Raw genomic sequence first — 15,523 nt, forward strand, 5'->3', positions numbered from 1 at the left:
AAAATTTAAAGTCATCCCTGCTTTACATAGACACATATTCAATTATTTTTATTCATATTTAACCTGTTATACACATTCTTACATAAATCCAAGCCAAATTAAAAATACATGCTAAGTTAGGATTTTTTTTTCGTTTTTAAAGTCACAAAATTTTCTTCCTTAAAAAAAAAGTCACAATTTTCTTGACAAACTACGAATTGATACGCGCGTACCGGTTCGTGGTACTCTTACAACTTGTTTCACACAAATTCCTTCCAATTCATGGAAACCGACGACCGATACTAGTTGGTGAAGATCCAAAAAAAAAAGGTTGAGTGGAAGGTAAAAGAGAATAGAAAATCTTCGGTGGAGAAAATAAATTTTGCAGGAAAATCTTTGGAGAAAAAAGTGAAAGAAAAGTAAATATAAACAAAGGTTTTGGGAAGTGGGCACTATTTTCTTGCATAATCCTTCTACTTGTTTGGACTATTAATAAATAAATTTAATTAATTAATTAAAGGGTTAAATATATTTTTGGTTTCTATAAATATTTCAACTTTTTTTGCTTTAGCCCTTCTAAAATTTTGCTGCGACTTTTAAGATATAACGTTGAAATGTGGGAAAAACTCACATTGGGATGTAAATATTTATTGATAGCTTACTAGATCTACTTAATTAGCTGGTATTAGTACTACGGACTGACGTGTATCGAAACTCTATATTTCTATACATAAAAAAAAAAACTTTTATCATACGTATCGCAAATCCGTACCGTGTATCAACACAAATTGCGAATTATCTGACTATAAATTAAAATTAGTTTTATGAAGAAAAAGGACGCATGCAAACCTAAGTGGATGGTGTGGAATTTCACATACAGAACAATTGTGACCAAATGAGACCATATGTAATTGTCACTGTTGCTACACCATTCGTATCCTTTAAAAATTCTGCCACTTCTCCTTTTATTTTCATGTCAATTTGATTTTCCTTTTTGTTTATAAAAATATAACATCATGTATTATCAATAAGGTTTTTATATGTGTTTAGTCCCTGCTCAATTAGGCTTTTATATGTGTTTAGTCCCTGCAAATAGGGGTCATTAAAAAATTGGTCCCTGTATTCCTTAATCCTGACATTTTGCCCTGCCAAAATTTAATCACTTAAAATTTCTTCCCTCTCCCCACTTAATATCACTGCCAAATCACATGGGGTATTTTTGTAATTTCACGTTTGTCATTACAGTGACCTGACGGTGAGCTGAGGGACCAATTTTTAAGTGATTAAATTTTGGCAGGACAAAATGCGAAGATTAAGGAATACAGGGACCATTTTTAAAATGACCCCTATTTGCAGAGACTAAACACATATAAAAGCCTATAAATTATAAGTTAGTACATAATACAAAGTGTTTAAACTTGATACGGTAATTACATAAGCACTTAATATTATAACATCACATGCTCATGTACTTGTCTCAAAATAAGATACAAAATAGCATTCACAATCAGTACATCCTCACCTAGCCTTATCCTTACCTTTGTTCAGCGGCCCATCTGTAAACATAAACTAAACTATGAGATTATATTTCAATGAGTTCTTTATCTATAACCATAAAATACACACAATAAATTACCATTAATAATATTACCTGGATTCTTAACAATCACATTATAACTATTCTAATGTGTATTTAGTTTTACATTGCATAATTTCAACGTTCTTTTATCCCAAGATATATGTTGATATTTCGAGCATGTTTGGCCCTCCTTATTTTCTACTTATCTTCCACTTCTAAGGAGAAGTAGGGCCAAACACAATTTCAATAAAGCTCTTTCTAAAAGAAGTAAGTTATTTGTAAGGAAGAAAACCACATAGAAGTGACTTTGAAAATAAGGTGTTGAAATCAACTTCAAAACTACTTACACGGCATTTTACATATTTGGTTCACCATTCGATACCTACATGGAACATTTTTACTTTTATTTTATTATTTATTGTGTACCTCATTTCAAGTCTTGCTGGTTCCCACCCAGCTCCAAGCATTAAATATTTTAGATTTATTTTTTAATTTTTATATTAATTAAAAATGCTATCGCATAGCCAGACCCAATGGCCAACGTTTTTATTTTCTAATAATAATTTCAATAGCAACGTATGTATATAACTAAAAAAAACTATCTAATTTCTTTTGAGGAAAATATTATAGTACTATATACATGTTATGTTAGGCTATCTAATTTTTTGACCAGATATTATCAAAATATTAATTATCAAAATGGTTAAATATGTTACAGGGTATTATTATTATATTTATAGATAATATATTATTGAATTCTCTTCAAATAATTACTCTTTTAAAATATTTTGTATGTGTTTAATAAAATTATTTATGAACTTTTATTTATCACATATGCAAAATTCATATCTTTTCCTTTATCAATTAAGATCAAGACTTTCAATGAAAATATATATTAAAAAAAAAGAGTTTGTCTAATATGTATCCGGTCCAACAATAGACCGTCATATTTTTAGCAAACTTTAATAAAATTTTATTTTTATTTTCAGTTTTTTTATTATCAAAAAATTTATGCTTTACTATAATTTTTTTTTAACATCTATAAATTGTAAATGTCCATCTTGGTACTATTTTTGAGAGGTCTATATTAGACAACCTTAAAAAGTTTTACTAATTAAGTTGGAAAAACAGCAAATACCATACGACTTTAACTTTAACTTTAAAGTTTTAATTTACAACTTTATTATCAAAGTAACTTTTTGACCTCAAAAAAGTATGGCCAAACGCGCTTCATATGGTTGTCTTGTCATCCAATTCCTCCAAGTGTGAGTATGCACGGAAGGAATTGTCTATCGGTGTAATACGCTTAAAAGCGGAAAGTGGCGCCCCACTCACTACTACACCGTATTTAACATTCTTAGATACTCTATTTTTCGAGGTATCCTTCTACCTTACATATAACATTTTCAATATCAAGTTCTTATTTTCATTTTTTTATGGGTCACGGAATCAAAAGTAGAAATATTTCCTCAATTTTTGTGCATTCTATTTATTATAAATTTAAAAATTAAATTGAATGCACACATTCCAACAAAAAAGTTACTATGTTGAGTTCCTTATCTTGTGCCTTAAGGGCACAAGTTAACATTTCCCTTTTTTTATACATTAGATCATTCATACTAGTAGTTAATAGTATTTTCATCAAAGTCCCTAAAAGTTGTCACTTTGCTTTCTAAAGTATCCAAAAGACACTAGAGAGGCTTTAACCTGCCTTAATTTCCTCCACTACGAATAGCTTACCTCTTCACGTTGCCACTTACATAACTTTTCTGAACATACATATCCTTAACTTCATTCATATATCATTATTCCTGAGAGCCCTGCTGACTCCGTCAACATACGTCGACTTCTCACTATCTTGTAACCTTGTTCTGACATTCCCGGAGGATTCACACTTCTACTTGCTTTGTTCACCGGCCACCTTCCGGCACGATCGAACTTCTTCATCACATACTTCGTTCCTCCTGGGTCCTATTCAGCTCTCAGGCATCCATTCTAATCGTTGAATGCTAAATTGAGTTGATCAGGCTCAACTAACAACAACAACTAGAACATTTACCCGGAACCCAACGGTCCCACTACCTTAGTTGTAATTTAATGACCCATGGCACAGTCTGAATCGACCAGCTCTGATACCAAATGTAACACCCATACCAGACGTATCTAGAAAGTCTGGCACGTGCGTTAATATTAGTACTGGATACATTAAAATATACAACAATTAAAACTTCGAATGAATAATATTTACAACAAGTTACGTTCGTATAAATAATAATACATCACAACTCATCCATACATAAAATTACATCCTTGATATCCATAACGTCCTGCAACTTTACGAACGAACCCTTGAAGTAGTATCCATCCGGCTCCGAACATGCATAAACATCCTGCTTATCTGAAACAAATAAGGATTGGGATGAGACATAATGTCTCAGTGAGTTCCCCTACATCCTAGGCTATAGGCAACCTCAAGGGGAAACCTACGGTCACCACGTGTCTACATTACAACCTGACGGTTGATTATACGTGTGTGGGGACTTGCATACTTAGACGGTAGTGCATACTAGAGCCGTCATAGTCTTATCTCACTTGTTATAGGCTTCACTTCCTATACGTGTCATGGCGGTTGAGGGGAACCTAGAACCGCGTTGCCAAGAATACACTCTATGTATCGAGGCCTAAACATAACATAATCATGACACGGCTTTAAACCGGACTATTAGGGGAAACCTAAGATCGTCAACGGTATCATGTTCTTTACTTGCTCTAATCCATGCCTTGTACTTATCATGTAGCATCTAGTGCTCTTGTTCTATAACATAACGTGCATGGAATCATTCTTACATAATCATACATGGACTCTTCACGAGCATAACATCATCATACATATATACATATTCATAACATACATGTCGTACATAAGTTCATTTATTATGTTAGCGTTGAACAAACATTATCATCTTGGTTCATTTTACGGAAAGTCCCGGGTGGAGTAACCCCGAGTACAATCCCATCATAACCGATGTACGTACATCGGACTCCCTCAGTGTCGTGCGATCCCCTTACGGAGCCTTCCCCGTTCCCATCATGAGAACCCCTTGAATCCATACCTTCATGGATTGCAAGAGACATGGCACCTACATTACATTAATCATGGTGGAGTGATTAACTATTCAAACCACATCTTATCATACTTGCTATATCTTACTTAATCATGTGCAAGGATATCCTTCTTCGCGTCTTATCATCTAGGGATTCTTGCTAACATGCTATTTCTCGACTACTAGGTCGAGGCTCTAGTTTTCCCTTGCTTAAAGGATAATTTACTACCCGATTCATAACATGTTTCTCTCGTATACCATGCCTTACTAACATGTATAATACTTGCCTCTTTAACATAAAAATCTTGCTTTCCTTGATTATCATTTAGGACCTTGGTTCGAGGGGTTTACATTCGTAAAAAGACACCACGGAGAAAACCGCGTCGCGAATCCCCTTGCCTGCCTGAAGCAAGCAAAACAGTGAGATTTTTCACTGTCTTACTCGCCTAGGCGAGTGGTTCTGCTGGGGAGGCGAGTGGTAACTCGCCGTGGCGAGTTGGGGGCGAGCAAAACCCCCCATTCGCAGTTCTAGCTCGCCATGGCGAGTATTAGCTCGCCGTGGCGAGTTAGGACAGTCCAGAACACTTAAAAATGGTATTTTTGACACAAAAACCTCAAACCAAGTGTCTCTATGTGTTTTGGAACATATTTGATCATTGGGAACTCACAAAACATTCATACGGCAAGTATTAACACGTATAGCAAGCATGGCATAAAAAGGGGCAACTAGTCTAACACTTGAACCCTAGAATTTAATATTACTCATAATATACATACATGGCATAATTATAATCCCAAAGGGTGGGTAGTCTATCTATGGAACTCACCTAAACACTGTCTTGAAGCAACTCCAAGCTCCAAGCTCAAACATGCCCAAAACCTTAGTTTTGCTCCCTTTGCTTCCTTGCTCATACCATTAAAACCTATCATCCTTTTCTTGCAATTCAAGACACCATTCCAAGCTCAAAACCATTCTTCAACATTACCCTCAAAACACATATTCAAAACATAATGTCAAAAGGAATTCTTGGTGAGGAAGGATAGAAATATTTATCCATTCAAACTTATTGTTAATACCTTGATCATATGGAAACCACATCTTCCACCAAATAGGATTCACCTTCACCATACACCAAACCCTAGTTTTTCCAAACACTTCTTCAAGAGGAGAAAAGAGAAGAATTAAACACAATACACACTTCCTTAATCTCAAGTGATCATAAAAGAATAAGTTTTGGAAGCTTACCATCAAACAAACCTTAACTTGCCTCCTTGATTCCAAAACTCCAAGAATCACAATCCACACTTTAGTTCTTCAACCCAACCTCTAAACATCATCTATTTACCTTCTTTAATCACAAAGGAACCACTTCAAGCACAACTTCATGTTTAACTCCCAAACTACCAAAACCCTAACTTCTTGAAGGAGAGGAGAAGTAGAGAAATTAAACCAAATTCAAGCTTTCCTTAACTTAAGAGATCTTGAGGAAACATAATCCAAAAACTTGCCATGAGAGGATGAAGATTTGGGAAGATTTGGTAGAGAGAAGAGAGGAAGAGGACGTGTGGGAGAAGAGAGAAAGAAGAGAGAATTGCTTACTTCAACTTAGAGAGAGAAAGAAGATTGCAAATGAGATATTTTGGGTGTCTTACCAAATAAATATCCTTCCCACATAAAATTACCATATTACCCTTGGTTAATGCGTGTTTAAAACGACTCTGATACTTTTCCCGTATAAAGCTGACATATCATAAAATATTTCCATTAACTTACTTTTCATGAATTAAATTCATCTGACACGGTCAACGGGTAATATACCGATTAAGTCAGGCGGGATATTACAACCTCTTCTCTCTTCTCTTTGTCTTCTCTTCTCTTCTCGTCTCTCTAAACCTTGTTTTATCCAAAAACTGATGGTACGTTCTATGTCTTTCTAAACCTAACTTCTCTTATTTATAACCCTTCATCTAATTTCTCTTACACCTCAAAATTACTCTTTTCCTCATAATCTTATTTATTTCTAAATTAAATATATATCTGTCCCACTTAATAATATTAATACACCAAATAACACATAATAGCATATTTCATCAAAATATATATGTATATAATATTTTAACACCAAATAACAAATACACCTCTTCACTGAATAACAAATATATTTCTACACCAGATAACATATATATTTCCACACAAAATAACAAATATATTTCTGCACCAAATAACATATATATTTCCACACAAAATAACAAATATATTTCTACACCAAATAACATATATATTTCTGCACCAAATAACATATATATTTCTCCACAAAATAACCCCACAACTTAATATTTATTTTATTTTCGAATCGTATTTAATTAAACAATAAAATAAGTCACAACATCTCATAAATTTCTCTAAAATCATATAAATCACATAAATCTTATAAATCACACTAATCATATAAATATATTCTAAAACTCATTAAAATAATTAAATAATCGAAACGGACGTTACAACTCTACCCCCTTAAAAGAATTTCATCCTCGAAATTCAAAGCACAAAAGAAAAATGAATTTAATTATTACTTTAATATCTTAAACAAAATAGTAACTTCAAACATTACACAAAAACCACATTAAGGTTAGTCAGTTAAACATGATCACATAATAAAACATAGCCATTAAATAGAAAACACAACGACAGTATTCTACCGTCACACGACACAACGACTCATCTACTTGGCCGAACAGACCGACCTGCTCTGATACCAATAGTAACACCCCGTTTTCCCAACGTAAAAATTTCATAAATAAAATCAGAGTTTTTCATCATAAAACGGAATGTCACATTTCTTAAAAATCATAAACGGAATAAATAATAATTTATCCTTCAAAACGTTCAACAACATAATATTTAAAACTTCGCAGCGGAATAGTTTGACAACTTAAATAATCTTTGGCACAAGGTCCTCAATATAAAATCTCATAAAACTTAGTTCAACATCAATTCTTGAAAGATTCATAAAGTAATACGTAAGGAATAGAAAGTAAAGACATAATCCCATCCCGTTACGTATCAGAGCACCTAAAGACACACACTTGGGAGGCGTCCACTCACGATCGCAACTAATCTTGGTTACATGCAAGTTAACCATACGAAGAGCAACATTTTCAAGCAGAAGGGTTGAGATTTCACAAAACAATAATATTAGGCATATAATTCAACAATTATATCTAACATCTTAAACTTCATTAACTAGCATCATTAATCTTCCTACATTAGTCATAAACTTCATCATACATCATCAAAAATACAATCATAAACATAATAATATCTTAATAAATATAATCATAAAACATCATCTTATAGAATCATAAGTACAAACATAAACGTCTTCATATATCATCATAAATATATTCATAAAAGCATCATCAAATATCATCAATTAATAATCGCAAACAATCATCACATATCATCACATACTAATCGCAAACAATCATCACATATCATCAATATTATTCATAAACAGTCTTCACATATCATCAAATATTAATCACAAGCATCGTATATCATCTTAATCGTAACATCATATATCTTCTTCACATATCATCAATAATAATCATAACATCATCACATATCATCATTTAATAAACATAGACATCATATCATAAATCATATAGCATCATATCATCAACTTATCATAATAATTATCATTATAGCATCAACATAACATCATCATCATAAACAACTTCATAATCAATCATCATAAACAACTTCATAATCATTCATCATAAACAACTTCATAATCATTCATCATCTTAAACATCATAATCATTCATCATCTTAAACATCATAACTTAACCAGTTCACGACAGAAACGAGGGAAAAAGATGAAAGAATGCGAAACAGGGGGTACTGCTCTGTATAACTCGCAACTACGAGTAACTTCACTCGCCATTGCGAGTTGGCTCCAGGGAGCCCATGTTGCTCGCATCCAACTCGCAATTGCGAGTACGGTTGTGAGTTATGACAGTAGTTTCGGGAAATAGAGCCATTTTCACCCCAAAACCCCAATTTTGACTCCCCAATGCCCAAATTTGATCCCAAAGTTTGTTTAAACATTTCTAAACATGAAAAGACACTCAAATCCATATAAAATTTGCCCCGAAACATTCTCTTAACAAAAATCATCATTTGACCCATTTTTCATCAAAACTTCAAAAAACCACACGAAGTCATAACAAACTCCACAATTATGATTACCCAAGGTTTTAATCATAAACAACAACCTCTCTCAACAACAACAGCAACTAATCATCATGAATTCATCAACAATTCATCACAACAACACCTCATATCATCATTTTTGGATAAAATTGCAAAGCATACATATAACTGTTTTATCTTGGTTTTCCGGGTGTCAAACATTGATTAAGTTTGAACCTTTTTAACCTTTGATATCTCATTTTTTCTTGGGAAGGGAAAAACAAGAAAAACCCTTGAGAATCGAGGTTCGGGAGTTGTTTTCGTTATGGGAAGGTGTTAGGCACCCATAACGACTATAGTATCCTATAGGAACCGTCTTTACTTTCTACGTGCGCGCTTTATTTTTAAATGCTATTTGAAAATGTTATATACACCTAAGGGTTTGCTAGGTTAAGAATTGGAGGGAGAAGAATGTGTTCAAATTTTTGTTTTATTGGATTTGGAGAGGTTTTGACCTCTTGTCTACATACCCTTTTGAGGGATCAAACTCCATGTAGTTCTCTTCCAAAAAATGTTTTTTGTTTTTGTTGGTTGATTTTAATTTTGAAAATGGAATTTTGAAGAATAAGAGAGGGAGGCCTCAAGGGCATAAGATTTTGAAAATATGAGGTGGAATTAATCATTTTGCAAAAAAGTCTAAGTATGATTAAAGTTCATTAAGGTTTTTGTTTAAGAAAATAAAGGGAAAATTCAATGGGATTTTGATCTCAAGGTTTCTTTGGAAAATTATTTGAGTGAATTTGTTCATATTTTTTGGAAAAAAGAATTTTTGTCTAAGTTTCGAAGTTCCTAAACATACATCTAAGCATACATTCCCTAAACATACATCTAAAACATGCATACCCTAAACATACATCTAAAGTATCCATGTGATGTGTGTGCATGTGTCGGTGCTTGTGTCGGTGTACATCATTAGAGTCCATTGTCCTTTTACATCATTGGCCTAAATACACACTACTTCCCTTGCGAGAACTTAATCTCGCATCATAAAATGCAAGAAAAATAAAAGTGAAAGGGTGAGATGAGGTATGGAATGCTTATGATATATGAAACATGGAACAAAGGGGTTAGTAGCACAATATAGAAAAAAAATCAACCAAGTATCAACCAAATATAACAAGTGCGATATAACAAGCAAAACACATTGAAACTTGACCTTTTTAGACATTTTGGAAGGATAAAATCATAGAAAAAAGAGGCAAAGGCATACAAGTAATCAAAAACCATGAACATGCATTTGGACACATTTTGAACACAAGAAATTATCAAGAACCAAGGAAAGATTAAAATGCAAAAAAAAAATTGACATAACAATATGCTTAAAATAATTCACCATGAATCTTGTAAAAATATTAATTCAATGGTCCTAATATCATAGCCAAATCTTTTTAGTCATGATACAAGAATCAAAAGGACTAATATCTCACAATACTCAAAATGATTTATATATGCATATTTATCATATTTATTTCTACATTTTAATCAAGATTCAAGTACAAACTTAACAAACAAACAAGAATGAAATTCACATACATTTTTCATGTTTTGGAGGTAAAATTCAGCATGCACAAATTCAAGAAACACACAAGAAAAACTATGCAAGAAGTGCATGATTAATTTGGAGTTCTTTTACAACACTTTAACGAAAATGAACATTATTGGATCAACAAAGAAATCAATACATTTCCCACATTTTTAGATCCAAATTAATCATGTACTAATGCATAAAACAACTAGAATTAACAAGAAAAGCATTGCAAATTTTTAGAAAATTTTAGTACAAAAATCAATCAAACAGGGGGTGTAAACAGTAACTTTCATCAACACAGCAAGAAAATAGGAGGTGCAAAAAGCAGGCACAACATGCAGATCCACAACACAGGGAAAACGGGCCTAAGAAGGGGAATGGTCCGGGTTTGGAGCAGGCATGGGTTGAACCGATCCAATCCTAAGCCTATATAAGCCTATAAACCGGTTTTTCTACTCATTCTACACTTTGCTTTCTCTCACTTAAACGAAGAACTCTCCTTCTCTCTCTAGAAACTTGTCACCGGAGGATGAACGGGGAAGACAACCGGAATATGCTCCGGTGCGGTGGTTGGCCGTAGCGCCGCCGCACCGGAGCACCCTTTTTTTTATCCCTTTTTTAAAATCTTTACACAGAAAGCTTCGTCTTCGCCTTCTCCGTTCAAATCCGGGACTAGTTTTTCGAGCAAACCTCACATAAGTCCTAGATCTACAGATTTTGATTCGAACAAAACTCAAACAAAATGTAGAGAAAAGAAACGACGAATTTACCTCAAGATTAAACGGAGAAGGCACCGAATTACGAGGGAAAACTTCAATGTTTCTTTGATTCCGAAAATAAATCGGAGAGAGTTTCTTATTCTCCTTCTTCTTCTCTCTGTCAAACTCGTTTCTGATTCTTCTTTTTCTTTACTGTTGAATGTGTGCTGAGCTCGGTTTCTGTCGTGATATATTGGGGATATTTGAAGCCGTCATCGTGATTACGGTTTGGATTCATGTGTTGAATTTGAACTCGGTGAGTTTTTTAGTGGTGGAGGACGGTGGATTTGTATGAACCAGTGGTGGTTCACGGTGGAGGTAGGTAGTAATGGCGGTGGAAGAAATTAGTTAGGGTAGAGAAGTGGTGGTCTGTTACGGTGGGAGAGTGGTGGTTGTTGAAGTTGTTAGGCTGGTGATGAGTTTGTTATGGAGGTTAGAGGTGGTGGAAAAAGTTTGTTATGGAGGTTAGAGGTGGATACGGTTAGGGAGAAGAGAAGAGAGAGAAGATTTTTCTTCTCTCAATTTTTTATGATTTTTTTGTGAATTTTGCAATTGATTGGATCCCTCTCTTTTTGACTGTGATGTGTCAGCTTTATAGGCTGATGCAGTGGACCTGAACCTGTGAGAAGGCGCCACCTGGCCTGGACTTGAAACTTGGACAATTCTGCAAAAATGATTAGAGCAAGGACCAAAATGCAAAAGGACTAAAATAATAAAAATAAAACTAAAATCGAATTAAAATTGGCAATTTGAAAAAAAACTTAAAGTGAAACAAAATAAAAAACACCAAAAGGACAAAAATGAACAAACTACAAAAATGAGGTACTTCAAAGTAACCTTTCTCTGTCAAAATTTCATGTGAAATGATCAAAATGCCCCTAGGGACTAAACTGACTCAAAATGACTCAAATGCAATTTTTGAAATGGATTTTAACATGGAATTGAAGTAAGAGTTTATACAAGCAAATTGAAAAGACTCAGAGACAATTTTCAAGGACTAAAATGAGTTTGAATGCGGGAAATGACTAAAATACCCTTTTTCATGATTTTTGCAAATAACATTGAAATAAAATGCAGAGAAATGTGCAATTGACCAGAGACAATCTCAAATGACTTGATATGCAAGAAAAACCTTTTGGATGGATTTAAATGCAAGAAAACATAGACAAATACACAGTTGAAAAGATTTTTAAAGCAAAATTGGAAGATAAAGCAGGGTAAAATATCAGTGTGAAACAATAGCAAGATGGCAATCTTTTAAAAGGTCAAAGACTATATCAGAGATGAAAAACATTTTGAGCAAGTATTTTTAGGTCCAAAATTAGGGTATAACAGCTGCCCCTATTTAAGTTTCTCTGTCCAGAGGGTCAAGAGACAAAGTCTTTGATTTGACGGGACGAAGATACTTAAATATTAACATTTGCACTGTTTTTGGACATAAAAATACGCTCTCACATTTCCAAAAACATGAATGCCATGCAATATTTTAATTATGAATGCAAGACAAACAAACAGAGTCTACAGAGCATGTCATATCACTGGGGATCTAGGTAGACATTGACAGGGTAGACAAACCAGGGGACAACAGGTAGGTACAAGCTGTTCTTTGGAGCGAACTAGCCACTTGACCAAGTAATACAAACCAGAGGTGGGCACAAGCTGTTCTTCGGATCAAACTTGCTACTTGACCGGGGATAGAAGACAGGTACAAGCTGGTCTTTGGATCGAACTTGTCACTTGACCGGAAACATAGACATATAGGCGGATACAGGCTGTTCTTTGGATCAAACTTGCTACTAGATCAATAACACAAACAGATAGACAGGTACAAGCTGTTCTTTGGATCGAACTAGCCACTTGACCAGAGACATAGACAAAAGACAGATACAAGCTGTTCTTTGGATCAAACTTGCTGCTTGATCAATATCACAACATGCAGATAGGGACAAACTGTTCTTTGGATCGAACTTGTCGTTTGACCGATAACAAAGGCACATAAGCAGGTACAAGCTGTTCTTTGGATCAAACTTGCTACTTGACCAGAAACATAGGCAAAAGGCAGATACAAGCTGTTCTTTGGATCGAACTTGCTACTTGATCAATATCACAACATGTAGGCAGGTGCAAACTGTTCTTTGGATCGAACTTGCTGTTTGACCGGTAACAAAACATAAGCCGGGTACAAACTGTTCTTTGGATCGAACTTGCCGTTTGACCAAAAACACAGGCATATAAGCAGGTACAAGCTGTTCTTTGGATCGAACTAGCCACTTGACCAATAACAAAACATATAGCAAGATACACTGGAGATTTGATTCAACAAGATGCAAATTGAGGGTAAATCGATATCGACTTGATTTGAAGATAGACATGACCATTATCGTTGGCCCAAGAGCAAATTGAGAGTGAGTATACATAGACAGAGACGTTGAATTGAATTGAAAGTTTGAGATTGAAAGAAAGATTGAAAATTGAGATTGAAAGAGGTATTGAAAATTGGAATTAACAGAGACACAAACATAGACATAGACATAAACACAGAATTGAATTGAGAGTTTAACAGAGACATAGACATAAGCATATACATAGACATAAGCATAGGTTGTCTTCATAGGTTGTCAATCAGCGGGGTGCTCATTTTTGCCTAAGCCGCCCTTTCGGGTTTTCGACTTAGCGAGCTTTTCATTTTCATTTTTCATTTTTCATTCTTATTCTGTTTTTTCATTCTTGCCATTGACCACATATCATCCTGGGGAACAACCTGCTTGTAACATGTATTGAAATAGACATTGACACACATTTATTCATGCATGATTCACTTGAATGTACCCTGTTGCTCAGGTTTTTTTTTTCTTTTCAAAATAGACAGAAAAAGGTTTTTTCAATTTTCAAAGATGTTTGTTTTAGACATTGATATTATCAAATAGAAAGAAAGTGTTTTGTACATAGCATTGAAAATAGAAAGGGAATAGAATTCCAAACAAAAGCACATGCTCAAATTGATGTATATGAGTGAAAGTCAGCCAAAGGCATAACTCCACGGATTCACAAAGCTTGGAAAATGGTAATTTTATTGGTTGCTGATACATTGAGCACGATGACCACTACATTTCATAGAAATTTTGAATCCACAAGTACAGAAGCTTCTGATGAAGACGATCATTGACAGCTGCAGATGCCCCGAGGGGTGATGGTGATTTGCCAGATATAGTTACTTGTCTTTTATTATCAATCTCATTTTTGCATGAACCGCCCTTTCGGTTTTTCGGCTCATCAAGACGGTCATTCTTGCCTGAGTTACGTACAATCTTAGCGAGCTTTTTCATATTCATTTTTTTTGTCCCTAACTTTTGCCTGGATCGCCCTTTTGGGTTTTCGATCCACCGGGAAGCGCATTTTTGCCTAGGCCGCCCTTTCGGGTTTTCGACCTACCACGCTGTTCTTTTCATTTTTAGACAAAGTATTTCTTGACTATATCGGCATTCACAGGATTTGGAAGTTTAACACCATCCATGTGTGTAAGGATCAAAGCACCACCAGAGAAAGCCTTCTAGACAACATAAGGACCTTCGTAGTTAGGTGTCCACTTGCCCCTTGGGTCGGGTTGCTGGCTTATCCTCCTTTTCAAAACAAGTTCACCTTCCCTGAATTCCTGAGGTCGGACTTTCTTGTCAAAAGCATTCTTCATCCGCACTTGATACAACTGTCCATGAGCCATAGCATCCATGCGTTTTTATTCAATCAAATTCAACTGATCGTACCGACTTTGACACCATTCAGCCTCAGTCAACTTTGCTTCCATGATCACACGAAGAGATGGAATCTCCACTTCCAGAGGGAGAACTGCTTCCATGCCATATACAAGAGAAAAAGCAGTTGCCCCGGTTGAATTGCGCACTGTAGTACGGTAACCATGCAGGGCAAAAGGTAGCATCTCATGCCAGTCTTTGTAAGTAGTGACCATCTTCTGAACAATCTTCTTAATGTTCTTGTTAGCGGCCTCAACTGCACCATTCATCTGAGGTCTATAAGGAGAAGAGTTGTGATGTTCAATCTTGAATTCTTCACATAAAGCTTGCATCATGTTATTGTTCAGATTGGAACCATTGTCAGTGATGATCTTGCTGGGAACACCATATCGACAGATGATGTTATTCTTGATAAACTTGACAACCACTTGCTTGGTCACATTTGCATAGGAAGCAACCTCAACCCACTTGGTGAAATAGTCAATTGCCACTAGAATGAAACGATGTCCATTGGAAGCTTTTGGCTCAATCCTTCCGATCATGTCGATGCCCCACATAGAGAAAGGCCATG

The sequence above is a fragment of the Medicago sativa genome, chromosome 3 (assembly GCF_051527215.1).
Source record: "Medicago sativa cultivar Bolivia chromosome 3, Bolivia_mono, whole genome shotgun sequence".
NCBI classification, from domain to species: Eukaryota; Viridiplantae; Streptophyta; class Magnoliopsida; order Fabales; family Fabaceae; genus Medicago; species Medicago sativa.